Source organism: Mustela erminea, chromosome 14, assembly GCF_009829155.1.
Source record: "Mustela erminea isolate mMusErm1 chromosome 14, mMusErm1.Pri, whole genome shotgun sequence".
NCBI lineage: Eukaryota > Metazoa > Chordata > Mammalia > Carnivora > Mustelidae > Mustela > Mustela erminea.
In genome coordinates, this window is record NC_045627.1 from 85106682 (window position 1) to 85126727 (window position 20046).

A 20046-nucleotide genomic window follows, 5' to 3' on the forward strand; every position below is an offset into this window, starting at 1 on the left:
CGTGAGACTTATGCAACTTAAATCCTGAAAACTTTCTCCATCTTCTCAATCTGTCACATCCTACTCATCATTGAAGGCCCAGATCAAATGTCCCCTCCCTGAGGAAACCTGTCTCACCTGGGAGGCCTGTGCGACCTGAGGACTTGTTCTGACACCTGTCGGGTGCCTGGCCTGTATGGGACAGAGCACTCAGCACGGCACACAGAGTTCCGGCTCGTATGGAACTCCCCCGTAGGACGCGAAGCCCTCAAGGGCAGGAAATTCTGAGTCATCTCAGAACTCTTGGCACCAGCACAATCCTGGCACAGAGCGGGTACCAGGAAATACCTGTTGCTTGACTTTTGAATGAAAATAGGGGGACCCAAATCAAACCGCCCCGGAGATGTACTTGTTTCTGAAGAAAAGGCCGTAAGATGCAGATGGTCATCTGAGGAAGTCGCTTGGATAAATCTTCACTTGTTAAATCTTACTCCTTTAAGCACGTGTCCTGAAAACACCCTTAAGAGTTTCCATTCAAGACCAACTTCCTGGGGCACCTGGATGGCTCAGTCTGTTGGGCGGCTGCCGTGGGCTCGGGTCATGATCTTTGGGTCCTGGGATGGAGCCCCATGTTCTCTGCTCAGCGGGGAGCCTGCCTCTCTCTCTCCCTCAGCCCCTCCCCCTTGTTCTCTCTGTCAAATAAAAATGCCTTTGTAGACTGAAAAGCGCCATAGAAGTTGTTATCTTACAGTGGGCTGGACCTCATTTTAACATCTTCCTAGGAAAGGTGCTTTAAGAAGCCAGGATCACCTCCGAAGACAGTGGCAGGCAGTCCCTGGAGAGACAGAAGGGCCTGGAAAGCAGTCTCGTGAGTATCCTTTCTTTCACGGGTCCGGTTTTCCTCCAAGGCCAGAATAGGTTTCTGCCAACTGCGCTCAAAGGCGAGGCCTGGTGCAGCCGCACTGGAGACGAGCTTGAAGGGTTCGAGGGGTTTCTCCGTGAACAAAATCCGCTTTTTAGAAACAGCACTCGTTTTCAGCATCATCCTTTGGCCATTTGGGAAAACAATTTATGGCCTTTTATTGAGCAAACAAACGTTAAGTGGATCTTACAAAGGTAAGGCTGACTAAAGGTATTGTGCCCTTGGAAACGGTGATAGAAACGTTCACTCTGCTTCACGGGGCTCGCCTCGCTGGTCTGCTGGCGGAGCAGGGACAGAGCCCGGTGGCCACGGTCGCAGTCGGTCAGCTGCGGCTCTTTGGTTTGGCTGTGTTGCCCCTCACCATCTCAAAATCATTCATTCCTTCTTTTTTCTCCGCTATGAAAGTTTTCAAAGATAAGCAGAGAGATTAGTACGAGGAACCACAACTTTTCCTGCCCCAGTTTCAAGGATTGTCAACTATTTGACGGCCTTGCTTCGGCTCCCTCTTTCCCTTCGACAAACTGTGGCTCTGCTCTTTCAAAACTTGCTGCCAGCATCTCATCCTTCTGCCTACTCCTAAATACTTCTGTGTGTGAGGACATTTCCTTATATAATCCCAGCGTTACCACCCCAATGAAGTGAGGAATTCATTGCTACTATCTAGGGCTTTGTGCATGTCCCAGTGCCCTTGGTTGTCTCAAAATTCTGCTTACACGACAGAGATCTCACTGTCTCCCCTCCTCAGCCCATTAGTCTCATTAACGGGGACTCATGATATCATGGGCCTCCTGATGTGATGGGACTCTAAACGGACTTTACCTGAGGAGTGTTCGGACTTTTTTTTTTAAGATTTTATTTATTTATTTGACAGACAGAGATCACAAGTAGGCAGAGAGGCAGGCAGGGGGTGGGGGTGGGGGGCAGGCTCCCTGCTGAGCAGAGAGCCCCATGTGGGGCTTGATCCCAGGACCCTGAGATCATGACCCGAGCCGAAGGCAGAGGCCTAACCCACTGAGCCACCCAGGTGCCCCATGTTTGGACTTCCTAAGCTGAATCCAGCCAAGTCTTTGGGCCCAATTTCCGGTACACAAAAACACATAGGGGTGGAGGAAAGAGTGTCATGAGGAGACAGACAAATCCAGAACATGCGACACTATGGCGTAATTGGTCTACGTTCTTCAAAAAGTGTCAGTGGGAGGAGAGAAAAAAGTGGAGGGACCAATCTGACTAAATGAGTCTAGAAACACAACAACCCGGATTGCCTGTGACTCTGAAAACAAACAAACAAACGACTATACGTTTGGGGAAATTTGAGTAGGGACTGGGTTAGATATTAGGAAATTGTGAGTTTTCTCAAGCACAATAATGATACTACGGCTATGTGAGAGGATCTCCTGACTTTTAGGAAATACATGGCCTGTCCGTTCTGGGGTGAAAAGTCATGCTGTCTGCAGTGTACACTCAGACGGCTCAAAAACCACGGATACAGAGAAAGACAATGCAGCAGAGGTCAGCACCTGTGGAAGCCAGGTGACCATATGTACACGAGTGCTCGCTGAACTCCTCTTCTGTAAGTTTGAAAACGTACAGAATAAAGAATGGGAAAAAATAAAAACACAGATGATGACAATTCCTACTGTACTATTCCACAGGCAGGATGATAGTGAAAATATGCAGTAATGGGGAATATAAATTAACATGGCAATAATAAAGCTAATATATTTTCTCTTATTTTTTTGAAATAAACCTAAGATATATAAAGACATTTCATATAGAAAGGCATAGAAAAATGAAGGGGTATATACAGTAACATAAACTGTTCATTACATTATTCTAATCATTTCTAAGTCACTTACTGGAGTTCAGAAATTGTGGGTGTGATCTTTTTTTCAGTACAGCTGTTGCTGGCTCAATGGCGCCCCTGTCTGGGCCACAGTCTGACTTAGGGATCGCATCAAACTTTTCCAGTGGCTTTCTCGGGAAATCAATAGCATTGGGAGACACAGAGTCTCAGGAAGAAGAGAATCGTTTTTATCATCCACAGTTGTGCTTTGAACCCTGGACTTCTGGTGTCTACTAAACCCACAGCATCTGCATTTGGAATTTTTCTGCCTTTATTGTAGTGACATTTTTGTACAGCCAATTTCTATTATCACCTATTTTACAAATATTTTGTTAGACTGTCAGATAAGTTGGTTCAATTTTATTAAATTTTGTTCATTGAAAATCCACGAAGCTTTGCAAACATCAGTTGGTCAATTTCAGAATTAAATCCATTAAAGCACAGCAAAGCTTACTACGCTCATTTATTTATTTATTTTAAAGATCTTTATTTATTTGAGAGAGAGAGAGAAAGTGAGGGAGGGAATGAGCGGGAGGAGCAGAGGGGGAGGGAGAGAACATCTCAAGTTGATTCTGCACTGAGGGCAGAGCCTGACTCAGGGCTCGATCTCGTGACCCCTGAGATCATGACCTGTGCCCAAGCCAGGAGTGAGATGCTTAACTGACTGCACCACCCAGGCACCTTTATGCTCATTTTTTTTTTAAGATTTTATTTATTTATTTATTTGACAGAGAGAGAGACAGCGACAGAGGAGGGAGAGTGGGAGAGTGGGAGAGGGAGAAGCAGGCTTCCCGCCAAGCAGAGAGCCTGATGCAGGGCTCGATCCCAGGACCCTGAGATCATGACCTGAGCCGAAGGCAGATACTTAATGACTGAGCCACCCAGGCGCCCCTACGCTCATTTATTTTTATGATAAAATAGCAAATAGGTTCTCGTGTAATTCGTCAGACAATTTAATAGTGTTTTTCCCTAGGAACTGCCACTTTGTTGTTTTCAAAGACAGCATATTTCTTTGTTTTTCTAATACCTTCTGTTCCTCTTTCATGTTTTCCTTTACCAGTTTACTATGCTCACCCTCTACTTATCAGCTTCAATAATCAAAACATTTCTTTCTTGTAGAACTCAACAAAGTACTCAAAGTCCTGACATCTCTGAAAATTATTTCCTAAAACTACAACTCTTTGTTTTCATTTTTCCAAATGCCAACTGCTTCTACACTGTAATTTCCATTAAAGATAAAATTGAAGACTCAATTCAATTTCCAAACTCTTCCTGTAGCTTGAGTACCTTGGACTGCCCATGGATCCAAATAGTCTTCTAATTTTCAATTTATAGGTTCTCAGCTCATAAGATACATTGTTTAATTTTCTTGGATAGTTATTTGGTGTGATAGTAAATACAGTGCTTTTAAAGGAAAAGACAGTGATTTAGGTGATTTACATATTTTATTGTATAATTCATAGATAATTGAACATATCCACAAGGTATCAACCATCCAGAAAATATTCTAAACTTTGGGCCAAATTTTAGATTTCCTTAATAGCTTTACATGAGCACTATCTACACAAAATCAATGATGTTTACTTGTAAATTCTTCCAGTAGAATCATTTTTATTGAGTAGCAACAATAAAACTCACTGTACTACTTCAAATATTGTTCATTGAGGATGAGAATCATTAAATGGCTGTAAAAATCTTAAAATATCTCTTTTGAGTAGATTATCAATAAATTTCTATGTATAACAGATGAAAATTCATGAAAAGTGATTAAAATCTGGGGTGTCTGGGCAGCTTAGTCAGTTAAGCATCTGCCTTTGGCTCAGGTCAGGATCCTGGGGTCCTGGGATGGAGCCCCCAGTAGGGTCTGACTCCCTGCTCAGTGGGGAGTCTGCCTCTCCCTCTCCTCTGTGTCCCCCCCCCCGCGCTCATATGTGTGAGCACACGTGCTCTCTCTCTCAAATAAACAAAATAGATCTTTAAAAAAATATTTAAAATTTCATGGCCCTGATTTATACATTTCTAAAAAGAGGTATTCTTATTTTGGTTGATTTGTTTTGAGTAAGTTTCATTTTTCTTTTTTTTTTTAAGATTTTATTTGTCAGAGAGAGAGCACCCACTAGCAGGGGGAACAGCAGACTGAACCACCCAGGGTCCCTAAGTTTCACTTGTTTACTACTTAAATAACTGCTTTATTTAGATATTCATAAAACAAAAAATTCACCCTTTTAAATGATACAATTCAGTAGTTACTGGTATATTCACAGAATTATGCCCCCACCACCACTATCTAATTTTGGAACATTTCTATCATCCCCAAAAAGAAACCCCATCTCGTTTCCCCTGTGCACTCCAGTCCTTGGACACCACTGATCTACTTTCTGACACTAGGGATTTGCCTGTTCTGAACATTTCATGTAAATGGAATTATACAATATGTGGCCTTTTGTATCTGGCTTCTTCCTCTTAGTATAATGCTTTTAAGATCTCTGTAGGTTGTAGCACATATCCATACTTCATTCCTTTTATGACCAAAATATTACTTTGTGCAGATATACCACATTTTGTTTATCTGTTCATCAGCTGGTGAACATTAGCATTGCTTCTACTTTTTGGTAATTATGAATAATGCGTTCCATGAGTTTTGCTGTAATAGGTAAGCTCTCATGCTTAAGAGGGAGAGTCTATTTCTCTGCTCCTTGAATCTGAGCTGACCTTGTGATTTGGTAATAAATTGGGTAATAGAATGTAACAGAGGCCTCCGTTTCTGCTGTCCCTCTTCACCCTTTCCATCACCGTGAGAACAAACCTAGGAGGGTCTGCTGGACCGTAAAAGTCATTATGGAGAAGAGCCCAGTTGTCCCAACTGAAACCACCCTAGACTGTGTCTACAGCCACCTGATCCCCAAACACAGGAGAGCACCCAGCCAAGGTAACAGATCTGTCTGCAGGTAAGTGAGGGAGCTGAGCCAAACCAGAAGCCCTGCCCAGCCAACCTGAGCCTAAATTCCCAACCTGTGGAACTGTGAGTAAGAGAAAAGGTTATTCTTAGAAGGTTCTGCCTTTCGAGACTGATTTGTTAGGCAGCAATAGCTAGCTAATACAGGTAGAAGAAAGCCTAGGTGTGCGTGCTGCACATTTACCAAGGATGAGGCAATCACGGTGCCGTTCAGCCTGACTGTGCCAAGCTGCCATCATCCTGGATCTGTGGACCAAAGAGGCAAAAGTGGCTCCAAATGGAACAAGCCAGCCGACATCCGATCACCAAGGAAAGGCCCAAGGCCGGGCTCCCCAGGACCCCTCCGTCAGCACAGAGGGTAACAGCTGCACACTGGAATGAACCCTGACCTTTACGTGATTGAAGAAACCTATCCTGATGATGCTGGGACCTTGAGCAAAACACCTCACCCTCCTGGATCTCAGCTCCCTGCTCGGAGAAAGTAAGGCTGACGAAGGGTGAAATTCGCATCTTGAGGGAGGTATGTAGAGTCAGAAGGGGCTGGAGCCGAGTCACCTGGTGACCATAGCCTGGAGGGAGGGCTTACGGTGTTCCTGCTCCTGACAGCCCTGGAGATGTCCCAGTTCCTGCCCAGCCTGGTCCAGGCCCTTTGGCTCATCTCCGATAGTGTGTGCTCCTCAGAATCCCCCTGGTGAATTCTGTTTTCTTGCCAACTTTAGAAATAGTTTTTGTTCCTTGCAACTATAAAGCCCTTGCTGACACACAGCTCTCAAGGAGTGGCTGGTCTAGAGCTCCAGAGAGCAGCCAACACAGTCACTTGGTTAATCATCGGTAGGGATGTAAGGGGTCTGTCCGTGAAGAACTGGGTCTGGGGCAGGTGTGCAGAGAGAAGCTTCGGGAGAGTCTACAGAGAGGCAGCATGGTTCAGGACAGTCCACAGCAGAACACGGAGAGATTCCACTGTGTCGGGCATTATTCTCGGCCCCCAGGGGACGCACAGATGGGACAAGAACTGTGAAATAAGTGAGAATACAATGGGATACATGAAACGAGCAATGCATCTTCAAAGTATGGGACTAGCACAAAGGAGGGCCAGGGGAGGCTTTAGGGTGGGAGGGACATCTAGTCAGAAAGGTGGGGGGGAAACCGGCCAGGCCCACGAGAGGAGATGAATGGCGCGTGCAAAGCCTGGGACAGAGGAGGCAGCTGGATGCGCTCCGTGGGTAGCCGGTACTATTTTTTTTTTAATTAACAAATTTTATTTTTTTAGAGCAGTTTTAGGTTAACAGCAAAACTGAGCTAAAAGTAGAGTTCCCGTACACTCCCTCCTCCTACACATGCAGAGGCTCCGGGCCTGCCAGCATCCCTCACCAGGGAGGTCACTACACTGACATGGCGTCTTCAGCCAAGGGCCATAGCTTGTACCCGGGCTCCCTCTCGGTGTTGCATAGTCTCTGGGATTTGACAAATATATGTCGACATGTATCCACCGCTACAGTATCAGACAGAATGATTTCACTGACCTAGAAACCCTCCGTGTTCTGCCTGTTCATCCCACCCCTCAAGCCCCTGGGAACTACTGATCTTTCTACTGTCTCCACAGTTCTTGACTTTTCCAGAATATCACAAGGTTGGAATCATACAGTGCATAACCTTTTTGGATTGGCTTCTTTCACTCCATTGTAGGCATCTAAGATTCCTCTCTGTCTTTCCATGTCTACCCATGGCTGGGTAGCTCGTTTCTTTTTAGCCCTGAGTAATGTTCCACTGTCGAAATGGACCACCGTTCATCTACGCACGGTGATGGGTAGTTTGTGACTGAGTGTGCGGGGGAGAAAATTGTAGTGGGCAAGGCCCACTGTTGCTAGAACATGGAGGCCTTCCCCGTAGTACATGGGAGCCAGTCCTCATGGAGCAGTTAGAAGGAGCCGACAAAGGGATGTTCAACCTGAGGGAGTAACGTGGGGACCGGGTCTAAGACCACACACGGGCCAAGCTATGGGTGTGGGTTCCATCTCAGCTACGCGGCGTTCTGAGCCTCAGTTTACTTATCCTTTAACTGGGCTGATGCTAATATCTACCCGGCCTACATCACAGGGTTGCCGTGAGACTAACCACAGAGCATCCAAGAAAGAGGTGTGTGAGCTGTGCCGGAAGGTGCCCCGCGGGGATTCTTACCCGGTCAAGTCCTCTCCCTCCTCCTCCTCCTACTTTTCTCTCCTGTTTATTTAGATGAATGCTGTGCTTGCTTAAGTTCCTTCTGGTCAAAACCCTGAGCAGGTGGGAGAAATGGAATGTTCTCCTGTCACCTGGGGAGAACCGCTAGAGCCCCAGTCACAACGCCTCCCCCTTATTTTGTGCCTTGACTACTTTGGGCTTTGGGTAATAGAAATGGTCTTGAAACCATGGATCAGTTTAGTCCAGCCCTGATGAAAAGTTCATCTGCACCAACCACTACGGTTGCCACCAGCCCCAGGCGGCTTACTGAACTCTTTTTTTTTTTTAAGATTTTATTTATTTATTTGACAGAGAACACAAGTAGGCAGAGAGGCAGGCAGAGAGAGAGGAGGAAGCAGGCTCCCTGCTGAGCAGAGAGCCCGATGCGGGACTCGATCCCAGGACCCCGAGATCATGACCTGAGCCGAAGGCAGCGGCTTAACCCACTGAGCCACCCAGGCGCCCGGCTTACTGAACTCTTAAAATACGGACTAGCACAACTGAAGAACCGAGTTTTTACTTTTATTCACTTAAAAAAAAAAACAAAGCAGATTTACTTATTTAAGTAATCTCTACATCCAAGGTGGGGCTTGAACTCACAACTCTGAGATTGAGATCTGAGCCAACATCAGGAGCTGGATGCTTAACTGACTGAGCCACCCAGGCACCCCTACTTTAATTCATTTGTAACTAACTGGAATCTAGATTTAAAGGGCCACACGCCGCATGGCCAGTGGCTACCCCGCTGGGCAGCACAGGATGCTAACTGCTGACGGCACAAAAGGGAACTGAAGCAAGGGTAGCTTGTGATGGGTGGCAGGTCACCAAGCCAGTGAAAGATCCAGAGCTCGGGCCACCTGCCTCCTTTCAGCAGCGTCCTCTCCAGACCATCCCAGACTCAGAAAGTTAGCCCAATAGAGATCATCGCAGCCACATTTGTCCCAGATTGAAGTAAACAAGGAACAGGCTGGAGCATTGGCTCTGGAGCCCCCACGGCGTTTGGCACCCCACTCAGGAAGCTTGGCTGTCCTCAGCTCAGCCTGCGATGCCCTCTGTGGTGCCCTGGCCCACAGAGGCAGGCAGGCCAGAGCCGGCAGGGGTCAGGGGACCTTGCCTGAGCAGCTGCAGTCTCGGCGACCCATTGCTAACCAGCACGCCCCCTTTCCCCTGACCCAGCTTGCGTGGGAAGAGCTGGATCAAGGTGGAGGTCAGCCACGTCTCTGCAGCTCACGCACACACGCCACCTGCTCATTCCCCAGGCCTGCGCACTCAGAGGTACGCAGGTGCAGGATCAAATTAATCCCTATTCTTTATCCGGAGGCTGGCACGCACATGTCCACCCACCCGGGGAGAGCGGGCACAGAGTTGGGAGTGAGGCTGAGTGACATCCAAGCCCTCAGGAGAAGGGGGATGGCGGGAGAGATCGCTGGCACCTTCCTCTAGCCATCTGTCCCCACCAAATCCTGTGTGAAGGCACATCACTGCAACCAGTGCTGGGAACTCGTGCTCCAGGCACCTGGAGACCTGGTGGGACCAATTGTCCGCCCCGTTTCCTAAGCTGGAAGATGTGGCATCTTCTCCCCCTTCCTCTCTCTTTTCCCCCCACCCCACCCTCTTTCCCCGTCCCTTCCCTTTTGTTGGACTACATTTTTATGGGAGTGTAACATACATACAGAAAAGGACACAAATGATAAGTATACGGCTTGTTAAAGTTTTACAAACCAAACAAACCTGTGAAACCAGCACAAAGCGGGAAATACACTTCCTGCGGCAATCATTTTACAGTACATGTAGCGAACCATTATGCTGGACACGTGATTCTAATGTTATATGTCAATTACACCTCGACTGAAAAAGAAATAGAACATACCTGTGCCTTAGGATGCCCGCTGATGTCCCCCTCAGTCATTCCTCCTACTTCCTGACCTCTCTCTTGTTGCTGGGGACTGACTGCTTGGGTCCTCCCCAGACGCCTATGTTGACACTCGAATCCTCAACGGGAGGGTATGTGGAGGCGGTGCCCTTAGGAGGTGAGTAGGGTTAGAGGAGGTCGTGAGGGTGGGGCTCTCATGTTGGGGTCAGGGACTTTTTTTTTTTTTTCTGAGTTTGTGAATACTTTTTTTTTTTAATGTTCAGTGAGCCCGCATGCAGTAAGTCATTAGTTTTTGATGTAGTGTTGAATGGTTCCTTAGTTGAGTATAACACCCAGTGCCCATCACAACAGGTGCCCTCCTTAATACCCAACATGCGGTTTCCCACCTCCCCGCCCCACGGACCGGGGACTTTTTGAGAGGAGCTGGGAGAGAGCTTGCAAACCAGGAACAGGAGCCACCCCGGGACCCACCGGCTCCAGCGCGTGATCTCTGGCTTCAGACCTTCCGAACCGTGAGCGATGCATTTCTGTACATTTCTGGTATTTGCAGGCCCTCGGTCTGCGGTACTGTCACAGCAGCCCAAGCGAAGACATTTGCCATCCGTTCACTTAGTCTGTTCGTAAACTCATCTGCTTCCTCCACTGACCGTTAGGTTTGTGGGGTCCATCGGTGTGGCTGAGTACAGCAACTGTCCAACCACGGTGGACATTGGAGGCTTTTCGGGGATGGGGGCGCCAGGAATGCCGTTGGAACCTTCTTATCCTGTGTTTTGGTAGACCCGTGTCCGCGTTTCCTTGGGTACATATTTCAGGGTGTGTTGCTGGTCATGGCGCAGGGAACTGGTTGGTTTTAGGAGACATGACCAGCAGTTCACGGGGCTGTCGCCTCAGCATTGTCCCAACAGCCAGGTAGGAGGGCTCCCGGAGCCCCATGCTTGTCTGCCCTTGGTACTGACAACTTTAAACATTTTAGCCATGACTGTTAGTGGGAGCGCCCGCCATTGTGGTTTGAAGTCGTGCTTGCCTGGAAACTTCGAAGGGGGAGCAGCTTTCTGTATGTTTTCTGATCATCCAATGACTTCTTCTTTTTTTAAAGATTTTATTTTTATTTATTAGAGGGATAAAGAGAGTGTGAGCACATGAGTGGGCAAGGGACAGGACAGAGGGAGAAGAGCATGCCCCGCCGAGCAGGGAGTCCAACGTGGGATTCAATCCCAGTACACCAAGATTATGACTGAAGGCAGATGCTTAACTGACTGAACCACCCAGGTGTCCCTATTCAATAACTTCTATAAAATTCCTCTTTGAGCTTATTTTCCTGTTGTGTGGTCTTTTTATTGTTGATTTGTAGGAGTTCTTACATATTCCAGACATGGTTTTCAAATATGTACATGTGTACATATTGTATGTGCGGGTGTGTGTTATGTGTGCACATATATGCACATAGATAACCAAATATCTTCTTCTCAGTGACTTAACTTTTTACTTTGCTGCACAGAAACTTTAAATTTTAATCTAACCCAATTTACCAGCTGTTTTCCTTTAGTGGTTAAGTGTTTTTACAGATTATTTAGGAAATCTCGGGGCGCCTGGCTGGGTCAGTTGGTAGAACGTGCAACTCGTGATCTCGGGATTGTGAGTTTGAGCCTCATGTAGGTTTTAGAGATTATGTAAAAATAAAATCTTCTTTTTAAAAAGATTTTATTTATTGGGGTGCCTGGGTAGCTCATTGGGTTAAGCGTCTGCCTTCAGCTCAGGTCATGATCTCAGGGTCCTGGGATCGAGTCCCACAAGGGAAATCTCTGCTCAGCGGGGAGCCTGCTTCCCCCTCTCCCTCTTCCTGCCTCTCTGCCTACTTGTGATCTCTCTTTCTCTGTCATATAAATAAATAAAATCTTTGAAAAAAAGGATTTTATTTATTTATTTGACAGAGACACAGCGAGAGAGGGAACACAAGCAGGGGGAGTGGGAGAGGGAGAAACAGGCTTCCCACCGGGCAGTTTGCCCAGTGCGGGGCTCCATCCTAGGACCCTGGGATCACGACCCAAGCCGAAGGCAGATGCTTAACGACTGAGCCACCCAGGTCCCCCTTAACAATAAAATCTTTTTTTAAAAAATCCTTATCTATTCCAAAGTTAAGAAAATTTTCTGAGTTTTTTTTCTAGAAATTTTATTGTTTTACTTTACATATTTTGATTTTTGCATATTGTATGAAGTAAGGGCACAATTTTTGTATGTTATGTGATCTGAGGGTCAAAATTTATTTTTTCCCGGCATGCCTGGGTGACTCAGTGGGTTAAGCCTCTGCCTTCAGCTCGGGTCATGATCTCAGGGTCCTGGGATTGAGCCCTGCATCGGACGCTCTGCTCAGTAGGGAGCCTGTTTCCCTCTCTCTCTTTGGCTGCCTCTCTGCCTACTTGTGCTCTCTCTGTGTCAAATAAATAAATCTTTTAAAAAGATTGTTTTTTCACTTTGAATATCCAGCGGGCTCAGCCCCAGTAATTAAAGATAACCCTTTCCCATAGCACCCTGCTGTCATATCTGTTGAATCAAGTGCAGGTTTCTTTTCCTTTTCTTTCTTTCTTCTTTTTTTAAATTAATTAATTTATTTTTAAAGAGAGAGGGTGAGAGTGAGGGGTGGGGCAGAGGGAGAAGGAGAGAGAGTCTCCAGCAGACGCCCCACCAAGCACAGAGCCCAACTTGGGGCTTGATCCCACAACTCCTGAACCAAAATCAAGAGTTGAATGCTCAAACAACTGAGCCCCCCAGGCGCCCCCAGTGCAGGTTTGTTTCTAATCTCTCTGTTGTCCTTGTGGGCTGTTTATCACAGTTTCAGTTTATGACAGCTGTTGATGTCTGGAAGTGGAAAATCCTGGAGTTCTGTTCATCTTCATTATTCCTGGCTCTTCGCATTTGCATGTAAACTTGAGGATGGACTTGTCAGCTCCCACATTCTCCCAGTAGTCTTGCTGGGATTTTGATTGCATTGAATGTATAGATCGATTGGGAATATTGGCGTCTTTATAACAGTAAGCCCATAAACCAGATATATCTACACAATTTATTTATGTCTTTATTAATTTCTTACAATACTGACTGTAGGCACCTTGCAAATCTTTATTTGCAAAACTAAAATTAGTTTTATTCTAAGACATTTGTGGTGTGTGAGCATGTCTGAGTGCATGTGGGTTCAAACATGCACACATAATAGAAACAGTAATATTTAAAAATTTCATTTCTACTTGTTTGTTACCAGTATGGTGAAATGTGGTTGATTTTTATTGATATTGACCTTGTATTCAGCAACCTTGCTAAATTATTCCAAGAGTTTATCTACAGATTTCTTGATTTTCTATGATACCACCGTGTTTCCAAGAATAATGACAGTCTCACTTCTTCAGTTCCATTCTTTATATATTTTACTTCTTTTCACCTTTTTTGCTCTTGTTGGACGTCTGTATAGTGTTGAATAAAAGTGGTAGGGTATATCCGTGTCTCATTCCCGATCCCAGGGGAAAGCCTTCAATAACTTACACTCAGTATGATGTTTACGATGGGCTTTTTGCAGATGTTTCTGTTGGATAGAGGAAGCTTTCTTAGCTGTCTATGATCTTCTGAGTCTTCTGAGAGTTTTTGTTACTACGAATGATGACTGACTACCAAATGCGAGTGACTCTTCCCCATGTTTGGTTAAATAGACTACACTGTTTGATTTTTAAATGTGAAAATAATCTTTGATTTGTAAATTTCGATGGGGTATTATCCTTTCCATTTATCCTGGGCTTTAGTTAATATTTTGTTAAGGGATTTTGGATTACTGTACACAAAAGACCTCCACTTGTCATTTTCTTGTAGTGTCTTTATCAAGTTTTTTTTTTTAATATTTTTTATTTATTTATTTGACAGAGAGAGATCACAGGTAGGCAGAGAGGCAGGCAGAGAGAGAGAGAGAGAGAGGAAAGCAGGACTCGATCCCAGGACCCTGGGATCATGACCTGAGCCAAAGGCAGCGGCTTAACCCACTAAGCCACCCAGGCGCCCCTCTTTATCAAGTTTTGAAATCAAGGTTACGTTGGCTTTACAAAATCAGCTGGGCATTGTTAGATCTGTTTTGATTTTCTGAAAGAGCTTATGTAGTATTGGAGTTATTTCTTCCTGAATTGTTTTGAAAGAATTCTCTGGTGAAGCTATATATACCCAGAATGTTTGTGTGTCTTGTGTTCAAAGATTTTATTTTAAAATTCAATTTATTCAGTAGATATGGGACTATTCACATTTTATATTTCTTGTGTCCGTTTTGGTAAATTACTTTTTTTTTTTTTAGAAGATCTTATTTATTTATTTGGCAGACAGAGATCACAAGTAGGCAGAGAGGCAGGAAGAGGAAGAGGGGGAAGCAGGCTCCCTGCTGAGCAGAGAGCCTGATGCGAGGTTCAATCCCAGGACCCTGGGATCATGACCTGAGCCAAAGGCAGAGCCTTTAACCCACTGAGCCACCCAGACACCCTGGTAAATTACTTTTTCAAGCAATCTGTCCATTTCACTTTTAAATTACTGATATAAAGTTGTTTATGATATCATTACATGATTTTTATGACTTTATATGTAATTTCATACTAATAGAGTTGCAAGTATAGTACAGATAACCTCTGTGTGTTCTTGACCCAGAGTTCAAAAATTGTTTCCATTTTGTCCCATTTGCTGCCCTTTTTTTTTTTTTTTTTCCTGAATCTTCGAGAGCAAGTTGGGGATATCCTGCTACATTTATCCTTAAATATTTCAGTGAACATTGACTTCCTTAGGACAAGGCTCTCACTGTGTTTTTAATAACTGTTTCATAAGTAGTTAAATCTTCCCTGTCCATATTGGTAGCATGTGCTGCTCCTATTTTTTCTTGATCCTTCTTTCTGTAAATCTATTTTATTTTCAAAAACAAGTTTTGACTTTTAAAAAATGGTAAATCTGTTTATTTCATTTGTGCTTTTATCTCTGTTATTTGCTTACTTGAATTTCACATATTCTTGACCTTTTTCTGCTTCCTTTGCTTCCCATGATGGATATAGTGGTACCCATTTTCTAAGACACATATTTAAGACCACAAATTTCCCTTTAAATACAGCTGTATCTGAAGTCCACAGATTTTATATTTACCCACATATTCACTATATCTGACACTCTTCATTCATTTTGCGTTGATCTCAATTTTCATCGGATACCATTTTTTTCCTGTCTGAAAAATTGCCTTTAACATTTCTCATAGATTAGTTCTGGCAATAAATTCTCTTGACTTTTTTTCCCCCGTTTGTCTGAAAAAGGTCTTTATGTTGCTTTCATCTGTAAAAGGTATTTCCAAAAAAATAAAATGTATTTCCACTATGTAAACGCATCTACTTTGATGACTTTTTTCTTTATGTATTTTAGAATGATTTTTCTCTTATCTTCTGGCCTAAGTAGTTGGTGGGCAATCTATAATTGTTACCTTTCTTCTTCTTTTCCTAATATGCCTTTTTTCCCCTTTTTAAAATGCTAGCTGTTTTTAAGATCTCCTTTTTTTTTTTATCATAGGTTTTCATCAAGTTGATTATAATGTGCTTTTGGTGTCACTGTCTGTATTTATCGTGCTTAGCCTTTGAAATTTCTGGGTTTGTGGGTTTATACTTTTTAATCAAATTTGAAAAATGTTCAGTTATTTCTTCTGATAATTGTTCCTCTGTCTCCACTCCCTTTCTGGATCTCCAATGAAATAAACCTCAAACTGCTGACTCCCATCCGATGGTTCACAAGATTCTGTTTTCCTTTTTCAGTCTTTTTTGTTGTTGTTCTTTTTGTCTTTCATTTTGGACAGCTTCTGTATTCTGTCCAGTTACTGATCTTTTTTGGTGCAGAATTCTATTTACTATTCATTCTATCCAGTGAAAGTTTTATTTCAGGTATTATAATAATTTTCATCTCCAGAAGTTCCATTTGGAGTCTTTTTAAAATATCTTCATTTCTCTTCTGTTAGGTTCCTCTTTCCTTTAAATCTTTGAGCGTATTTATAATAGCTGTTTAAATATACTTGCCTAATTTAATCATCCCTTTCACTCTCAGGGAGTGAATATTTGTGTCCTTCTAAAATTCATTATGTTGAAACTCTGTCCATTAATGGGATAGTATTAGCAGGTGGGCCCTTGGGAGGTAATTAAGAGGAGGTGGGGTAATAAGTGTGGAGCCCAGGTGAATGGGATTAGTGCCCTGCCATGTAAAGACACAGCAAGAAGATGGCAATCAGCAAACTAGAAAGACATTGCTCACCAGAACCCAGCCATGCTGGCACCCTGGTCTCAGATTTCCAGCCTCCAGAACCACGAGCATTCCGTTTGTGCAGTATATGAGCTATGCGGGATTCTGTTAAAATAGTCCATGCTGACTACGACAGTCACTTCTGGGTCTGCTTCTAATGATTTTTCTCCTGTTTGGGGGTCACCTATTCGTATTTCCTTACATGTCTAGTAATTTTCTATTAGATACCAGACATTGTAAATTTTGTGTTTTTTGAGTGCTAGATTTTGTGGTACTTTCTTTTTCTTTTTTTTTTTTTTAAGATTTTATTTGTTTATTTGATAGAGAGAGAGAGACCACAAGCAGGCAGAGAGAGAGGGGGAAGCAGGCTCCCCGCCGAGCAGAGAGCCCGATGTGGGGCTCAATTCCAGGACCCTGAGATGACTACCCGAGCCGAAGACAGAGGCTCAACCCTCTGAGCCACCCAGGCACCCCTTGTGGTACTTTCTTAAAAAGAGTGTTATACTCTGAGGAAATTTAAAAATATTCACCAATTTATGAGGCTCAGTCAATGGAGTGTGAGACTCTTGATTTCAAGGTTGTGAGTTCAAGCCCCACATTGGGCATGGAGCTTACTTAAAAATACAAAAAATACAAAATAAATACATCAATTCATCTTAAAATTACAATAAGCCTGTTAACATGAACACAGCATATCTTTTATGAAGAATACCTTTATTTTCCATGTCAAAAAAATTAGAATAGTAGTAATGTTTTACATTTTTGTGAATCTTTAATGTATAGATTTTTTTTTTTTCTTAAAGTAGACTCCATGCCCAACATGGAGCCCAACACAGGGCTTGAACTCATGACCCTGAGATCAAGATCTGAGCTGAGATCGAGAATCAAATGCTGGGCACCTGGGTGGCTCAGTCAGTTAAGTGTCTGCCTTCGATTTGGGTCATGATCCCAGGGTCCTGGGATCGAGCCCCGCATCCGGCTCCCTGCTCAATAGGATAACCTGCTTCTCCCTCTGCCTGCCACTCCCCTGCTTGTGCTCTCTATCAAATGGATAAATAAAATCTTACCAAAAAGAGTCAGACACTTAACTGACTGAGCCACATGGGCACCCCTAATACAGAGCTTAATAGAAGACAGAAGAAAGCTCCTACTGGCTTCTACATTTAGTCTGTTGCAGTATCACACATCATGGAGTCTCTAGAAAACTCCATGGTGTGCTCATGTAGGAACAGGAGTGCAAGAGTCTAATAATTTAGTAGTAGTATAAAAATAGCTTGGCCAAGAAAAATAGTTTGGACATTATGGGCCCCCCAGAAGAGTCTCCATATTATTCTTGAGAATAACAGCTGTAGAAAACAGTGTCCTTATCTGAGCCCCCAGCTCATGTCTCAGGGAAGGCAAACGGGGAGCAGCTGGCAGTAGAGCTGGGAACTGGGAGAAGTTTCCTGGGTGGCAGAGGGTCCTGTCCAGGAGTCCTGGTCTCACTTCTCCTGACGGCATCTTGGCTCTTTCTGCTGGGATCACAGTCCGCTCCCGGAGGCACGTCCTTCAGAAGTTTAGTCAGGGAGGCTCTGGTACTTTGTTTATCTGATGCCTTCATTTCCATTTGCATCTTTGAAAAATACTCTTGCTGGGTTTACAGTTCTGGGTGTATAGTTCTCTGCTTCCCCCCGCTCCTTAGGAAGGTGTTAACTCGCTGCCTTCTGCCTGATCAGGCTGCCGTCAGTCTGTTTCCTGAGCACGGTCTGTCCATTGTGTCTGGTGGCTCTCGTCCTCATCTCCTGCCACTAGTGTGTCTCTGCCAGCTGAGTTTGAGACCACTTTCGACCTCAAATGTCTGCCTCTCCACGTGTCCTTTTATTGATCTGTTTCATTTTTGTCCAGGATAATTAATATCTGTCCAAGTCCCTACCTCTCCATTTAAAAATAAATAAACCATACTATCTTAGATGGGAGAACATTATGGCATCAGTTCCAAGAATGTGCCATTCTACCCCAAATCTCTAAAAATAAAGGTTCTTTTAATGGAGCATTTAGTCTATTTACATCTATACAATGATATATTGGGATTTAAATCTGCCATTTTAACATTTATTTTCCATTTATCCTACCTATTTTGTTTCCCTTTTCCTTTTTTCTTTCTTTTGATGAATTATTTAGTGTTATTCTAAGTCCTGGCTGTCTAAGGAGTTCTCAGATGCCTTCAAAGAGCGAGGGAGTGTATGTATGAGTGTGTGTGTGTGTTCACGCACACTAGTGTGTGCTGCCCAGTTTTCCTGGTTGTTTCCATCGGGAAAATTGGTCTTCTAGAAGCTACAGTGTCCTAGCTGGAAGCAGAAGTCCCCGAGGAGTTGAACTGAGCTCTGCTACAGGGGATCACAACTGAAAGAACTATATGTAGAGGAGTTGCACCCCAGCTTCACATGCATCAACGGATAGATGCAAGTGTGTTCCATGGGCCCCCTTACCTTGTAGCCTCAGGCTCACATGCCAGGAGGGCGGTGCAGGGTGCCTTGGCAGAGGGATCAGGGGCAATCAGGCCTGTTACACGAGAGAATGGATTCTGGCTTAGCAACTTTCCTCTTGATGGGACCTTGAGCTAGTTACCAAGCTTATTTCTTTATATATGAAGTAGGGACCATCCCTCTGTCTCGCTTGAATGCCGTGGGAGTTAGAATTTGGCTAATGCATGTGAAATAAGTAGTATTGGCCGGACACTGAGCCAGCCCTCAGTAAACAGATGGTTATGAAGTTGTTGTTAAAATTACTGGACCTATCCTTAGCATTTTGCTGACCATCAAAGATCTGGAAGGGTCGAGAGGTTGTCAATGGGCTGGCGCAGCTGTCAGAAAGTGTGTGGACCCATCCCACAGCAGGCTGCCCTTCCTAGCCCATGGGTGGGTGTGTGGTTGAACCAGGATCCTTTTAGGGATAGCCTGTGGGCGGGTGCTGAGCCACTCTACCAGGATTTTAGCCCACATTAGACTTGACCTCTGACCCCAAAGACTCCTAGACAAATCTACTACCTCCAGACTAGGGGAGTGGAACAGGCCCTGCCGGCTGAACTTTGGAAATTCGCCTCTGTATAATAGCCTAGGACTTGGCCAGGATGGGGCAGTTAGCTCGGCGGTGCCAAGGTCATACCTGAATACTGCTGGCCTTGGATTTGTGAGGCTCACCGAACCGTTCCATGAGAGGACATCTCTCTTACCAGTGCTTCTCCACCCTGGCTCTTCTCTACCTTCCTCCAGGGGGGCATTGGCAACATACCAACACTCGGGCCCCACACCAGTCTAGAGCATGGCCAGGGCCACTGGTACGGTGGAAGAGCTCACTGGGCAACTGGCCATCTCAACCCCGACTGCTCATTATGATGTAAACCCGCAGTCATTTGAGTGCATAGCCTGTTGAGGCCGGAGGGGCCCTGGGGGCACCTCCATCCAGCCCTTGCCATATGAGCGGAGACAGAGGCCCAGGAGGAGCTCTTGGGCCAGTAATGACAGGGTGGCGAGCGGGCTCTATTTCCTGCTACTCTGCGGCTGTGGCCCAACACATTCCCTTTTTAGAGCACAGCATGGCCGTGAGCCAACATCTCAGCCCCAAACCAGGTCAGGCCGGTGGGTGGAGTCTAGGCCTGGGTGACCATAGTTGCTGTCACTCACAACACACCCGCTGCCGGCCTGGCTCTGGGCACGTGACATGCGTCACCCAGGTGGCCTCACCTACACTCTGTGCTGATGACAATGTGGCCCATTTGGCTGAGGCCACGTGGGCAGAATCATTTGGATTCAGAGGCCCATGTGTCTCCTTCCTCGCTCTCCTGGAAGGGGGTGTGGGGGGGAGGTGCGGCCCAGGAGCACAGAAGTCAGTCAACAGGGCTCCTCCCTGGGGCTGCTCACCCCCAACCCCCACCCTGAGGATGCGGAGGGAGAAGCAAAGACCTCTTCCTCCAAGCTTTAGTCTCTGGCAGCCCA

The 20046-nt window shown here is 45.0% G+C and overlaps 1 long non-coding RNA gene across 2 annotated transcripts; it reads right to left on the reverse strand.

Moving 5' to 3' along the window:
- Positions 1-879: 879 nt before the first annotated feature.
- On the reverse strand, positions 880-19406 carry LOC116572887. 2 transcript variants are annotated; one of them, XR_004278541.1, is made up of 4 exons: positions 19217-19406; positions 18541-18613; positions 9788-9939; positions 880-1297 (listed from the first exon to the last, which is right to left on the reverse strand). It is a non-coding gene; the product is annotated as an uncharacterized LOC116572887 (long non-coding RNA). The 2 variants fall into 2 exon arrangements; XR_004278542.1 differs by lacking the exon at positions 880-1297 and adding an exon at positions 3849-4148.
- Between the last annotated feature and the right edge of the window lie 640 nt (positions 19407-20046).